Source organism: Solanum stenotomum, chromosome 8, assembly GCF_019186545.1.
Source record: "Solanum stenotomum isolate F172 chromosome 8, ASM1918654v1, whole genome shotgun sequence".
Taxonomy (NCBI): Eukaryota; Viridiplantae; Streptophyta; class Magnoliopsida; order Solanales; family Solanaceae; genus Solanum; species Solanum stenotomum.
This window is the reverse complement of record NC_064289.1, coordinates 39,693,776-39,709,948: the sequence shown is the minus strand read 5'-3', so window position 1 is coordinate 39,709,948 and position 16,173 is coordinate 39,693,776. Positions and strand designations below refer to the sequence as shown.

Below are 16,173 nucleotides of genomic sequence, written 5' to 3'. Positions count from 1 at the left end.
TATTAAGAGAATAAAGTAACAGGAATACTACACTCTAGAATGCAAATGGAATAAAGAAGTGGTGGAGTTATCCTAGCAGGTTCAACATTAAGAAACTGTGCCATAAATATCTCATCAAGTTATTCAATGTAACTTCTAGGAAATGTTTGCCACAATTCTGTAGGGACAAACAAATTGTACGCAACAAATTGAGTTTTGAAAATGGACATAATCAGGATATGCATAGAATTACCGCCTATATATTCTCCATTTCTCTTCCCAGTGAATTGCAAGTTTACAACAACATTTTTCTGATGAAGAACAAACCGTGACACAATTGAATTTGTATTGTGGCAATATCTGTTCGATGAAGAACAATTAGTTCAACTTGCCAACGCCGCCACATGAACTACAGGATCGGGCAGCATTGCGTTTCATACAGTAGCCCCACTTTTTCGGAAGCCTGCCAAATGCGTGATATGAGTTCATGTATCTAGAGCTCGGTGCATAATGGAATTGGAAACATACCCTGCTGTATATCTGGTAGCTGCATTCTTTGCCATCAGTCTTGCTCTCTCAGCATTTTCATCTGACATCTTTTTTAGCACAAATCCTTCCCCTCTGCATTCTGCGCAAAATCCAGAGCCACCACAATCCTCACAAATTCTCGGTGGGGCCTGTCAATTGGTAAGAACAACGATCAAAGCGGGTTTTCTAAGAGCATAATAACAAGCTCATTTAAGCAAAAAATTAACTATTGGTTTTCTCCCTACTTAAACTTCACAACTCTCCATATTGATTTTCCTCTTTTCTAGTTAGTTTGAAGAACTTTCTTAACTTTCTGCCAAATCAAAATCAGACAAACAGATTGAAACAAAGGGAGTGGTAAGACAAATGAGATATATCAACAATCATTCCAAGAGGAGCAGCAAATAACCTACTACAGATTGGTGGTACCTTAGGCTAATGGTTAACCTCACTGAACGGCTAGAAACAAATTTTGTTTCCTTTTTCGTTACGTTGCAGAAGCAACTTTTAGCAGGATAGATATCTGAATACAAATAGATACAACATATGACTGAAAATGCAAATCTCAAGCTTTGTGCTGGATTTTTTTCAACATATCCAGTGAAATCACACAACTGGGGTTTGGCGAGGGTAGACGCAGACCTTACAACTACCTCATGGAGGTAGAGAAGTAGTTTCCAATAGACTTTCCTCTAAAGTGCAGCACCTCCAAGTACAAAGAAGAAGAAAATAATGTAGAAAGGTACAAGAACAACAAAAAAGTGCGATAATCGGAACACAGTAAACAACTGACGATGCTAAATATCAAAAATAAGAACTTCAATACTATGGCTAATACAAAGCAAAACAGTGCAATACATATATGAAAGGAACCATAACAACAACAACAACATGGTGCGATCACCAAAACACATGAACAACAAATATCTTTCCTCTTTTTTTTTGAAAGACAGAATGTCAGCAAACCATGTTAGGAAAGGCCACTCTTTCTTGATAACTTTTACGTATAAAACGTATATTCATTTGGGATTATCCAGAAGGCAAGGAGATTTTCATTGTACTTCAAGATCAGTATCAGAAAATACCCGAAGTGTAATTTCAGTCCCAAGATAACAATATTGTTTAAGGTGATCAAGGATATGAACAAGTATTTCTATCTAGAGAATAAATCTTTCTCAGCTTTCAACGCACCTCAATTGCTTAAGAAGCGTTATTTCTCCTTACAAGAATAGTTGCTGCAGCCCCCACAACAGTAGCAGCAACTGCAATAGATGCTGCTGTTTCTACAAGCGCGGAAGATGCCTTGAGCACTCTCCTAGCAAGTTCTTTTGACTTGGTAGAACCAGAAGGATAACTGCTTGTACACAAGGCATTGCAATCTCTAGATTTCAATGTACCGGTTGCTTCAAAGATCAAAAGCAAGTTAAGCTATAGAAAAAATATAAATTTGACTATTTTTCATGCATCAATATAAAAGTATACTAACAGATTGGTGAGACAATATCTTCGGATTATTCACTGGATAGGAAAATTGAAAACTACACACTTAACCATAAGTCACTGAAAGCAACAAAGCAAGTAGAATAAAAGTAGTAAAATCGGGAAACTTGTTCTTCATTTGATACAGGTACAAGAATTTCAATCTGCTTATGTGTGTCCTCAACATAAATTCAAACTGGCTAATTTTCATTATTTAGGCTTTGGTTACTGCTAAATTACAAAACATAGCGATTTCAATGAAAGGAGATAAAAATTTTGTTTGACCAATATGTCCTTTTGATTGTTTAGGGAAAATGTCTTCTCTATATAAGTAGTTGAACACTTACGTTCAAGATGTAACATAAGTCCAATCATACATACTTTTCAAAATTTATCACACGCCTCTTAATTTGATAACACCATATTATATTGAAGCATGAGTAGTCAGTAGTAACCATAGATGCAGCGGCCAATGCACATTCTACTGAAGAGGCAATTGCATTGAGATGAATGAAGATGTGAAGTGAATGTTGAAAACGCATTCATCAAACGCTAAACGGTTTCTATAGGAACTTCAAGCTAAGTAGGAAATTGCAAATAACAGGTAAAACAGACAGAAATATAGCAATGCTGAAAGACTAAAAGGGCACACACATTAGATATTTATTAATGAAGTTTTACGACTGTTAATGAACTCTGCCTCTCATAATATTTAGTTTCTTCCCTATCTAAATTGTACTGTAATTCCCAGATAATAATTATTGTGACTGTTGGATTGACTGAATTTATGTACTTTTCAAGCTTCAAGTGCTCAAAAATATTTTTTACTTTATATTAAATAAGCTTATCTAGATGGGCTTGTGATAATAGACCATCTAGGGAATTGGGCGATTGGTTTCATTGAACATAATCCTCTAACTAACCCTATTAGAGCTGAATTACAAGCAATGCGGAGGGGTCTGATGCTAGCTGTAGAACACAATCTAAATGCACTCGAAATTAACACTGACTCCTTCAAGGCTATAAACATGATTCAAAATAATAATCTGCTCTATGATGATCTAATTGCTTAATGCAGGTGCTTGATGAAGAAGCTGGGAGCGACAAAGCTGACACACACATTCCGAGAGCAAAATATAGAGTGGCAGACACACTGGCCAGAGAAGGAGTGAAGGAACCAACTTTTGGCGTATCAACCATTTTGAGAGTTTCTCCGATATTGCTCAGAAGGAAGCGGACGCAGATACCTTAGGAACTAGTTATACTAGGACTACTAACAATGAAACTAATATTTTCCACGGTCGGGATGTGACCCAAACTGTTGGAAACAACCATCACTCCGTAATGGGTGAATTAGCATTATGCATGCCCTAGTTTTATTACTATACTATAAATCCTTTTAATAAAAAAAATAAAAGGCTCGTGTTATTATTTCTCACACAATTTCCAAATATGTAAATTTTTATTTTAATATGTAAATAAAGACAAGTCTTATACGAGAAAACAATTAATTTTAATTATTTTATGTTCAGATCTTAAAATCTAACATCTTAATATTTAAATTTATATTTAAATTCCAACATTTCTTATTTAACACCTTACGGTAGAGTTATTTGAATGAATAGAGTGTTACTATTGTAAAGATTTTTATCAATTATAGACTTTATGCCATAAAAAATCCAACATGAGATGTGATCAGTTATTCAAAAACATGAAACTAGCTATATGATTTTCACATATCTTTATGATAACAATAAATCTAATCGACAAAAATATAGTTGAATCAATTGCAATGTTTCTTTTGACTTAAGAAACTTGTTTCTCTCTCTTTTCCTTACTGATTTCTTTCAAAATAGCATAGATGGAATACATTACTATTTGCTTTCTTAGACACAGAAAGAGGACCAATAATTTCTGAAAATGATGTTATTTTTCACGTTCCATTATTGTTATTGTTACTGGATACGTGTTGTGTTGGAATTGTACCACTAAATAACTTTATCATCATCCAATAGTAATTTACATAATTAATAATATTATTAAACCAAATAATTGTATGGAATTTTTAAACAAAATATACAACTTACCCACCATAATATATTACACCTACATAGCCATATTTTCAGTTTACACTCGTATAAATAAATATTTTTTTCTCAAATAGTGCTTATAAACTAATAAACTATATACAATATTATACACCAATTTATGAATATTATGCGTAAGCAATGTATAACTAAGTTATTATACACTAATTCTAGTATTAGGCTGTACAACAATTTTTGATGAAGTACAGGGCTGAGGAACGTCTATCCTAATTCCTAATTTCTTTTTATTTTCGTGGTTCTTCACTATAATAATTTACTTCTCGCTTTTTTTTTTCTTCTTTTTTTGGTTTATTTGAGAAATCCTTAAGTTTGAATCTTTTGAGTCTGTGTCTTTGTCTCATTCTTGTTTTGTGGTTTTCTTTGCCTTATTTTTCATGTATAATGGATGACTTTTCTTCTTGTTCAAATTGTTGCTTCTTTTAATTTATACTTGCTATTGTCACGACCCAGACCCTCATGATTGACACCCACACCAACCCTCCGATTGGAGAACCATTACTACAACCCAACTAAGCAACTTAACAAAAAGCTAAATATTTAAAGATACAGAGGCAGGTTTAAATGTCTAAAGAAAAATGGAGTTCCCATAAACTCTAAAAGTTAAACAAACAACTACCAAACATTTGCGGAAACAACTCCTAGAACCTGAAAGTCAATGTACCAAAACTTTACTAACGATAAGTCTAAGAACAAGGGGTACAACCCCGAAACTAAACAAACGAAATATCTAAAGCACTAGTCTAATAGATAGTCTGAGTCCGAAAAGAATTGACTAAACAAAAAAGAACCCATGGCAGCCTGAAAGAATTGGCTCACCCTTGAATTCAGTCTCGATTAGTGATCTCCTAAGTAGCCTCTTGAAGATGCCCTGTACTCAATAAAGAAAGAACAGGTGCAGTATCAGTACACAACCACAGTGTATTGGTAGGATCACACGGCTACTCCCATAAGCACAATATACAGCGAACAATCACAACATAATAAGCACACATATACAAAATACATTTCATTTATCATTTCAGAGCAACATATTGTCTTCCATTAACAATGACAAGTAGACATAAGCATAACAATCACAAGTAGTTCTCTCATGGAACCCATACCCAAACTGTTACTGTGTCGGAACGTGACACCCGATCTAATGCATGTGTCAGAACGTGACACCCGATTCAATATATGTGTCAGAATGTGACACCTGGTCTAATATATGTGTTGGAACGTGACACCTGATCCAATGTATGTATTGAAATGTGACACCCGATCCAATCAGCACAACCACAATCACAATCACATCCATAATGAACAATACTCAAATCATACAATCAAGTAACGGGTTCATGGCATGTATTGTTCACACATCATCATTTCATTAGGTTCAATTCACATTTTCCTATTCTCATATACGCATGCATACAATGTAGCAATCAATCGGCATATATCACACAAACAGGAAATCAAACTATCACCTACCTCGAAATCAAGCTTAAATCCTCCTAAGTCACTTGAGCCTTCCCTTTCTGGATTCTTTTCACTTGATCTTGGTGTATAAATGAGTAATTTACGCAAGGATCAATAAACAAGGTCTAAATTACCCGAAAAATATCACAGTTATTAACCCAAGACCAAAACCAGATCCTAATGTTCAATTAGGGCACCATCAACTTCAGGCCCGCCCCCCCCCCCCCCCCCCCGATGATAATTACCCAAAAATCTAAGTTTTACGGATCGAAAAATGGATTAGGGGAGTAATAATCTTACCTTTTGCGCTAGAAGTTGTAGGAATCTGTCAAGAAATAGCCCTGGGTTGTCTCTTAGCTCTCAAGAACAAAGGTTTGCAGAAAAATAATATTTTGGGGTTTTTCGCGACTTAAGTCACGACTGGCCCACTACGACGGAACCCCAACCCGCCACAACGGCCCTGCCTTGGCGAGAATAATCCCTCCCCGGCGGCTTACACGGAGAAAGAAGCTCGGAATTTGAGTTCCAAGCCCCATTTCATAACACACCTTCCACCCTTGACGTTCAGAAACTACCCTTTCACGCCAAGATCATTTGGAGTTCTACTTGCCCGAATTCGATTTTGTAAAGTCGTACGAGCTCCTTAACGTCTTAGCTATTCACTCATATGATCACATTCATAGTTAAATCCCCCATTCATTATCAAATTTCCCTAGACCTCACCTGACTCAAATTTCGTCCAAATCTGGACTAGGCTATGATTTTCCAAGTCACTACTCAAAAGTTTTCTGGTCCAAATTCTTTCCCCATTGGCATTTTCATAACAACGGGAACTGGTCTTACAGCTACTCACTCCATCTCAAAATAAATGTCATCTTAGTTTATTTTATGTTTATTAAGTTATCCTTATTTATCAGATATTTTTTGAAATATGAGAACTATTAAGAAGAAGTAGCTCATTAATACAAATGTATAGTAAGAAAATACATTAATTTTTATCTTCAACTTTTACGATTACACTTATTTCAGACGGAAGGAATATAGATATATGAGCGTTGAATCAAGATCCAACTATATATTAGCTGGCGAAAATTAAAGAAAAAAATTGACCAATTAGTAACTCTGTGTCATATGTATACGGTATAGGAGTCTCGAATCAAAAGCCAAATATTGTCTAATGTTGTTCTGATTCGTTAGACCTAGTGCACTTCGTTGACACTTAATTTTGGCATAACATTTTCAAAATTTATAATTTCTAAGTTATATATATATATATATACTTTTTATATATATAATTTTAAATAAGATTATCGATACTTATCCTTATTTCTCAAAATTTTAGGATTTTTATCAGTTAACTTTGATTACATTATTTTTTGTCAAAGTAAATTGAATATGGTCAAATATTTGTTCGGTTTGATTAAGTCATTATTTTTTGTTAAAATTACATTTCTTACATGTCATTCATTTTAATCGTTATATTTGTTAATATTCATTTTATTTGTTACTTTTATTAATATTTATTTTGGTGTTTTTTTAGCACAATCTGGAAATACCTTTAAATAGTGATAAGAGTTTTATACACAAATATTTTATAAATCAATGATTTTGGGTCACAATCTCGAGTCCACGATTTGAGCACATTGTATAACAATTTCCTATTTAAGATCTTATTTGGTCCAAAATAAAATGATGGTGAAAAAATTCCTAAATAAGCAAATTCTAAAGGGTAAGAAACCTAACTATACAATTTAAGCACTCAAATTACTCCTACATAACAGTAGTTTAACTTTTCACCTGTATAGCAATAATTCTTTTTGCAAAACAAAATAAAAAAAAATGAAAAATACTAAACTATAGTGTAGAGATTAAAAAATCACACGTATTTTAATCCTAGAAGATCTCTCTTTTTAGTCTTCTTCCTAGAATATCTCCCCCTCAATCTCAAAATAGGAGGATCTGGAGCTTTTTAACCTGGAGATGGAGGAACTGAACTACCCTTGCACTCCATCGCAAAATCACCTGCAGAATGATGGGAATCAGAGACCAAATGAGGGAGTTAAGAAGAAAATAAAGCAAGAGAAAGAAACCTTTGAACACAACTGGAAAAAAGCATAAAGGTCAGTAACATGGAGGCAACATTGTTGTCCATGTACAGAAGCAGTAAAGAGAGCTAAGGCGAAGAGGCGGAGATAGCGGCAAAAAGACAAACAGAAAATGAGGGAAACTGTTTAGGAAATCCTATCTTAGATTAGATATATATCCATATCAGGTTTAGGAAAGGGCCTGGTCTATTTGTTGTTTTTTACATTTTTAGTAGTGGGCTTGTCAAGGATGGACACTAGCTGTTGGGGTGTAAGAAGGTGTAATTTCTTGTTTTGATTTTGGAAGCTATGAATAAAATATCCAAAACTTAAACAAAAAAAAAAAAAAAGCCCTTCAATCTCGTTTTCTCTCTCTACTATTTTTATTTTTGAATTTTTTTCCCTCCTCCTCTTTTTTTGTCTATTCAGTCGTCTCTTTATCCTTTCTTTTCTTTTCTTTTTATTATTTTTACCTCATTTTATTTTTCAAAAAGAATTCTTTGCCCTTTTTTATTTTTCTCCCTTCATTTTTTGTTTAAATCATTTTGTACACCATTGTAGATTGAATATATAATCAATTTTATCATTAATGTATAAATTTATTTGGTTACAAGTTTTGTATAATTCATTCATTATAGTAAAATTGAATTAAATTAATTTGAACTTGACACCAAGGTCAAATCATATTGTATACCATGTAAATTAATTTGGTGATACTAAAAAGTTGGTATATACTTGATTAAATTGTGGTTTATGTGTTCTAGGGTTGTAACCTATAACTAAAATCAACTTTACCATCAATTATAAATTAATATCTTTTATAGTTCTAAACCAACATATCATAAAAAATTAGGGGAAAAGAGTTTGAAAAATACTCCAACTTTGATCGAAATTATTGTTACGATACCAAACTTTATGGAGGACCTTTTACCCCATGCACTATTTAATAGTGTATTTTAAAGGTATATATGTGCCCACGTGGACACACTACTATTTATAATTATGCAATATTTATGATGTCCATGTGGACACATATATTAAAATACACTATTAAATAGTGCAGGGGGTAAAATGTCTTTTCCAAAGTTTGGTATCGTTAGAACAATTTCGATCAAAGTTCAGATATATTTAAGACCTTTTAGGCATACCATACATCAAAATATATAGACTATAATATATTGAAACTTTAAATCAACAAATCACCATTATTTTTTAACCAACAAAATCTTCTAATTATTTTAATTGTTATAGTAATTAAAATTTGAAATTGACACAAGGGTTACACCATATTATACACTATGTATATTAAACTTGATGATACTAAAAGTTTGGTATATACTTGATTAGATTATGGTGTTATGCATTGTGGTGTTGGAACATATAACTAAAATCAACCTTACTATCAATTATAAATCAATTTCTTTTATAGCTCTGAACCAACATATCACCAAAGAATCAGCCACATCATCCATCAAATTTAAATCAACATATTACCAATATTTTAAATATATCATCCATCAAAATATATAAATTAAAACATATCACAGTTAGATATTAACAGATCACCAATTATAGTACCAGATCAACCACCAAAGTATATCTCTTAATACATATCACTATTTAAAATAACATATCATCAACAATTGTACCAAATCGACCATCAAAGTGTATACACTTAACTATTTTTGTGTTTAAAAATTATTTTGATAATTTATGGACCATATGATACAAATCATATTCAGTATAATCATGCAGATCTTCTTCGAATAACAGTTTCATAGTAAAACACAATTTTTGTTCTTGAATTAGAGGTGCTTTTTTTTATATAGAGAAAGTAAGAAAAGAAAAGAACCAAAAATATTATCAAGAATGGAGGTTTTACCTAGATACTAACAATGAAGGAGATGAGAGAACAATTAAGAGAGAGAGAAACATATCCCATTAAGAGAAGAATATTCTTGAGATTGAGATGAATAATGGAGAGAGAAATAAAGATCTTGTTATGAGTCCCAAAAAATAAGCACATTAATTAAAAAAATAATTAAAAAGAGCGTGTAATATTTAAAAAAGCTATCTCTGTAATTAAAAACTTAGTTTCCCACTGTCCGCCTCCCTGCTTTCTAGTGAACAACAACTTTACATACCAATCACCAGACCCCTCCACACACCTCCATAGCCGCCACTACTCGAGCTCCAAACCACCAACTATCAAGCTCCAAATCAGCAACCATAAACTCTGACCACAACCATCGCGTTTTCCCTTCAGAACCAGCTGAAACAAACCACCACCAATAGTCCCAAACAACTCTTTCTTTTTTTACAGCAACCTTCAACTCCCAAATCCACCAAAAATCGCCACCACACACCCCCTTAAGACACCTCTCTTTCTTGCCATTGTTGACAAGCAAGCAAGCCATTACCACTGGCGAACCCATTGTAAATCAGTGAGCTCGAAGCTCAAACAACCAAATCTAGGGATGACAGCGGGGTTGTGGGGGGCGGGGTGAGCTTAACAGGAAAAGTTTTTGATCTGCCCCGTCCATCATAACATTTTTTTTATTTTTAACCCACCACACCCGGTCCCACATAGATCCACTCATCATGAACCTGCCCCAAATATTTTTTAAATATTTTTTTCTAGTTAAGTTTGATACTAAAAATAAATTCATTTTTACATCAAACCCCGCTTTGACCTACATAAATCCACCCTACCCACATCCGCCGGACCGCCCCGCCTTGCCGTCCTTTAGCAAAGCCCGAACCAGTGAGATTTGAGCTCGCATCTCAACTCCTTTGGCTTTGGCGAAAAGCCATCAACAATGAGGAACCACCGCGAACAACCAACCCTTATATATCTCACAACAACCAAATCCACCACCCAATCCCCAGATCTGCGAGAAGCTCCAAGATCTCAAAACATTACATTGTTGCCCTGCTCTTCTCCCGCGACTCAGCGAGCACCGCAAAAACCAAACTCGCACCACCAAGCTTCGGCGAAGATCGAAGCCCTAACAATCGACCAAGCAGTAATTCCACCAATGAGCTTTCCCTTCGGTAACCTTATTTCTATATAGTGTCTGTCTTTTTTTTTTACTGCTAATCATAAATATTGATTGAATTTCATATTGTTTTTGCTCTATGTTTGTTGTTGTTTTTAGCTATTGCTCATCATTTTTGTTTGTGAGTTTGATAATTAGTTAATGATTGGTTTTCTTTAATTAATTTTGGGACTGATTTAGTATTTTTGAAATACCCTACTCTAACTTGATCTGTTGGTTAATATGAGGTTTCGTGTTGCTGATGATTTTTGGTTGACATGGTTACTGGTTGTAATGACCTAAACCATCATTAACTAGGAAAGAAAAAGTGTCGAAAAAATTGGGCCTCTCAGCCCGCCAAAGCGGGACAGATGCCGCCAAGGCGCTGACGCTCTAGCGGGATAAGTGGCCGCTAGAGTGGGATGGACGGGACAAAACTTAAATAACGCGAAGTCTTATTTTCTCCTTTTTCTAAATACACTAAACAGAGGCGAGGATCACCCCAGAAAACTCCAAAAGGCTGCTCTAAGTTTAATAAGGAAGGATAAAGAGATTTATAGTGTAAGGATGTTGATAGCTTGCAGCTTTCTGATAAAAATCCACCTTCTCGGCATTTGGAAACCAAGATTGAAGCTAAAATCCCTCTGCGACTGCTTCGTGCCCAGGTAGTCTAGGTTTATTTAATCGAGTAGTTTTAAATCCATGTTCACTACATAGTATGTTGATAATTGATGGTAGGATTTATGCTTAGGTCTTCGTGCATCGAAAAAGGGATGATTGTTTATATACTATCAATTGTTGAATAAGATGGGAATCATAGAAGGAAGCCTTATCTTGGGGAATAGGTTGGAGGATGTTTGATTCTAGTTTAGATAGTATATACTTGTTGTTGTTGTTTCCATGTATTGTGTACATGAAGGGGATTAGAGAACATCACTCAAATGATAATGAAAAGACTAAGTATAAATAATTACATACCATGAACCTATTACTTTGATTGTATGATAATAGGTATTGTTCTTATGAAAGTGATTGTAACTGTGCTTGTGTTGATTGGATTTTGTGTCACGTTTCAACACACTAACTTGGATCAGGTGCCACATTTCGGAGCATATATGGGATCAGGCGTCACATCCGAAACACTCACTTGGATCGGATACCACGTTCCGGTACACTAACAGTTTGGGTGTGGGTTCCATGAGAGGAACATTGTACATTGCTCCTGAAATGATGACTGAACTGTAATTTTGCATAACTGTGTCAATGTGATGTGCTTATTTGGTTATATATCTCATTATTAAATGAATTGTGAATGGTCAGGCTCAAATCAGAATAAGATATGGTAAGTGTTGATCGAGGGTTCAGGGGTTACTGAGTGTTGCTTAGAGAGGTGGTCAGTGTGCTTGTCTTTGAGAATTGGGGAGGTGATATATTGCAAGTGTTAAATAGTTAGGTACTACTCTGGTTGGGTATTTGTATGGGGACGATTAATAAGCCTTGCTAGAATGTACTGTGGAGCCAAGGGTTGAGTGGCGAGTTGGGATGGGTAAGAAAGTTAGAGCCAAGATTATTGGTATATGATAAATGTGTTTGGGAATGATGAAGATATGAAGGTGGAGGAGCAAACAGTCTTATTACATGTTTTTCTGCTAGTCGATTCCTTATATTATGTTGTGCTCATCAGGTTGATCGATGATGCCGACCAGTACGTGTGGTTGTACTGATACTACTCTTGCTATGCCTCTTTGGGCATAGTCTGGTTGCAGGATCAGTGATGTTTCATAGGTGAAGACGAAGATAATCTCCAACAGCTTCTACTTTTTCCTTCCGCATGGTGGAAGCTGTGTCATTTATAGTTTTGTTATACTTGTACTCTTAGTAGCTCTTGTACCTGTTTAGACTAGATCCTTGGGGTGTTAATTACTTTACAAGTCTTAACTCAAATTATTGGCAAAAACTCTCTATTTTATAAAAACTTCTTATAAATGTTAATTATTTCTTGTTTTCTTAATCTTCCGCATGTCATTTAACTGTTTGGGAATCGAGGGTTCTCCTACTTAGGTGTTAGAGTAGGTGTTCGCACGGCCCGGTGGGTTGGTTCGTGACAAATTGGTATTAGAGCGAAGGTTAGCGGTCTCCCACTACAAGAGCAAATGTGGAATAGACTCCTCCGGATTGGTGTGTTGACGTTCACATCTAATCTTCAGGAAGCTATGAAGCATCCAAGGAAGTCGTTCCATTCCTTCTATCCTTTCGTGCAAGTTGTCGCTTGTTGTATGGGTTGAGTCCAATTGGTATCTCCTGATTTCAATTGATATCTCAATAAGGTGAACTGGACGCTGCTGTCACGGCTGAGAGGGCACAAGTAAGGTAAATTGGACTTGGGAAGGTTCCAATTGGTATTTGGTCGTATGGGCTGTGTAAATGCATGGATGATCAGTAATGATCCTGGACCGTCTGTGAATTTTAGCTTGAACCTGTGAATGTGTGCATATTGTTATCTGAGTTAACTGTTGTTGTGAAAGTTATAATGTACTTGGATTCTATGATATGATTATGTGCACAGTATGCTTGTCTAGATTTTGATCTGTGCAATAGGATGACCTAAATATTCGAACTGTGTGAGTTGTACTTGCTTGAGTTTTGGGAGCTTGTTGTCGGAAAGAGAGTCATCTCTAAGTTAGGTGCAAAGGTCCAGATAAACCACAATGTAATTCGTAAACAAAGTTTGAACGAGTGTTGCGACCGACTATAACGGTGTGAGTCTATGGGCATATCATGGGGATGTGCATGTTTGTGGTGTTGAATTAATGGGAAGGGATTCTGGAGTGTGTACCGTTGGGTCAACTCGGGGTAGACAATGACTATCCTAGCTTATGGGAAAATCCTAAATACTTAGTTATAGGTTGGGAATCACGGGAATATTTTAGAAAAACGGGAAGAATCCTAGGAAATTGTTGACCTGGGGTACTATTTCCATCTGAGTCGCTTGGGCGGGATCATTCCCACTAGGGCAAGGCCGCCAGAGCGGGATTCCTCCTGGGAGAGCGGGACAGGGTGAGACAGAATCTCAGCCATGTCTCCCCTATTTTCCCTAGTCACACATATAAACCCCGAATCGTACATGGGATAATTCCCGCAATCCTATCAGTACTCAGCAACAGAGCATGTGTTATAAAGCCTAGAAATTAATTATTTGCAGGGAAAAACAACAAAAACCAGCATCCACATGCTTACAAAAGTGTAAAGGAAAAACAAAAAGAAGAAAGCAAAATATTGTCCGTTACATGCCAATAAGGGGTAAAACCATATCAGGAACCTGGGATGGGAAGTGTCGCTGTCGGACCCCATGTCCTCTGGGGTTGTCTCGCCAGCCCAAGCTTCACTCAACCAAGGAAACTCCTGGAAGTCCTCTGGCTTGAGTGTGGAAAGCTCCTGCTGGGGCGACGCATGAGAAAATGACCTTAAGAGTCTTTCACATCCGGCCCATCAGGCGATCCCTCTCCATTCTTCTTTTCCATCGCAGCTGGCGGTGGAGCATCTCTTATTCAAGGGAAGTAGAGCATGGAACCGGAGTCGGGTACTAGCCTGAGAGCCTCCAATTTTTTTCCAAACGACCGTCAGGTCATCCTCTACACGAGCACTGGAAAGAAAGGGCTGGGACTGGGTAGGGCGAGCGTTGTCGGCCTCGTTATCTTCCCTTCCTTTGTCGTCCGCCTCAGGAGCTTCTTGACTGCTGCTAGCCTAACCTGTCTTCCTCCTCTTGCTCCCGGAGATGGAAGCTTGTTTAATCATATGAGGGTGAAAAAGGGGATCCATAGGAAGTAACTCATCGATGTTCAAGAGTGGCACCCCCCTCTCTTGCACATCGCAGTCACCAGTCTAGGAAGGAAGAATGTCTTTTTGTTACCCCGGTAGAACCCCTTCCATTTTGAGATGATCTGTGCTCCCACATTTAGTCCAATTCCCTGTATACCGCAAGCCACCACCAAGGCCCAAGGAAATGTCATGTAGGTGTGGTTGCTCGATGTGCTGATCCTCTTGGTAACCAAGTGTAGCCACCTCTTAGCATCCGGTGACCAGTCAGTGCTAGTGATGCCCTCTGTAGTAGCCTAGTAAACCCTATCCTGGAGTGTAGGCCCCACCAGCGTATCCCTCAACCAGCCCAAGTCCATCTCCCTTCGCTTGGCCTCGTACTCCATTTTTGGAACCTCGGGCACCTCAAGTACTTCATTAGCGTTCAAGGGAATGTCAACTCCCCGGATGCAGATGGTAGGGTGGGGATCATCCCAGCATACGGTAGGTGACATAGAACTCCCTCACCCATGTGGAGCGTGCAGTAGGGGAAGCCTCTGTTAGTGGATCCCATCCAAACTCCATCAGACGAACATAATTTGTGGGTGCCTTCTACTCTAAGTTCAGTAAATAGAAACTTCCTTCGCAGCAGAACTTGGTGTTTCGGCGGTTGTGGTACCTTTCCCGATTTCCCAACTGGAAGCATCGGGAAACTGGACAAAAGGTAGATCTTCCTTGTTAAAAGTAGCCATAGTAGATCAACCTACAATTGTTATTAAGGGTACACGTTAGAATTCCATAGGGTTAGAAAATGTTTGGCTAAGAAAAGAAATTTTTTGGTTTAAGTGGAAAGGGGCTATTGATACGTCCAAACTTACACTTCAATTGAGAAGTATAAACGATTGAAGTCAATTTATAGAAGTCAACGTGAGTAAAGGTCGATCCCACAAAGAATTTCTTTAAAGAAATGATTTCACTGTCGCGTTTACCCAAATGTTGTTATTATTTCCTAAAGAAAACAATTACAAAATGTAAATTAGGTTTAGATGTAAAGTTTTAGTAACCAAGATTGTTAAGCAAGATACGAATTAACAATTAACAGAGTATTGATTTTAAAGTTTTATTTATAATTGAATGAAACTAGGATTGTGTTCCCAATAACGTTGCATCTAGTGTTTTTTCATGAATGACTTTCAGGCAATTCATCTCTACAAAGTACATGCGAGTCAGATATATCTAACACTTCTCACTCTAGTTAGATAGCTTTCATCCAAGTCCTCTTGGTCCTAGAGTGTTAACATGTTTTACTCTCGCTTATTATGATGTTAAAGTTGCCTTCTCTCTTCTTTCTCTCAAACTTTGACTCCATTTAATCAGGTTAACTCAGCTTTTTCCTAACTATCACTTTTCTCTCGAACAATTGACAGATACATGCTAACTCTAATTCATGCACTCATTGGAATACATGAATAACGAAAGATGAATTATGCTTTGCATATATAAATCGCCTTCTACTCGTTTTACAAATTCACACTTAGATTTCCGTCATGGATCCCACAATCCCAGTTGTGGTGTTTAGTCACTCATCATTTCAACTAAACAAATGGAGATTTATAATGAAAACACGAAGAGAAAGTACTTACAAAAGTAGGCAAAATCAGTAAACACTTGATAATTCAAAACCAAAATCTAACTCCGAAACTC

General features: G+C 36.4%; 1 pseudogene; it reads right to left on the bottom strand.

The window, feature by feature from the left end:
* Window positions 1-280: 280 nt before the first annotated feature.
* LOC125873784 (uncharacterized) lies at window positions 281-10,053 on the bottom strand (annotated as a pseudogene).
* Window positions 10,054-16,173: the final 6,120 nt, after the last annotated feature.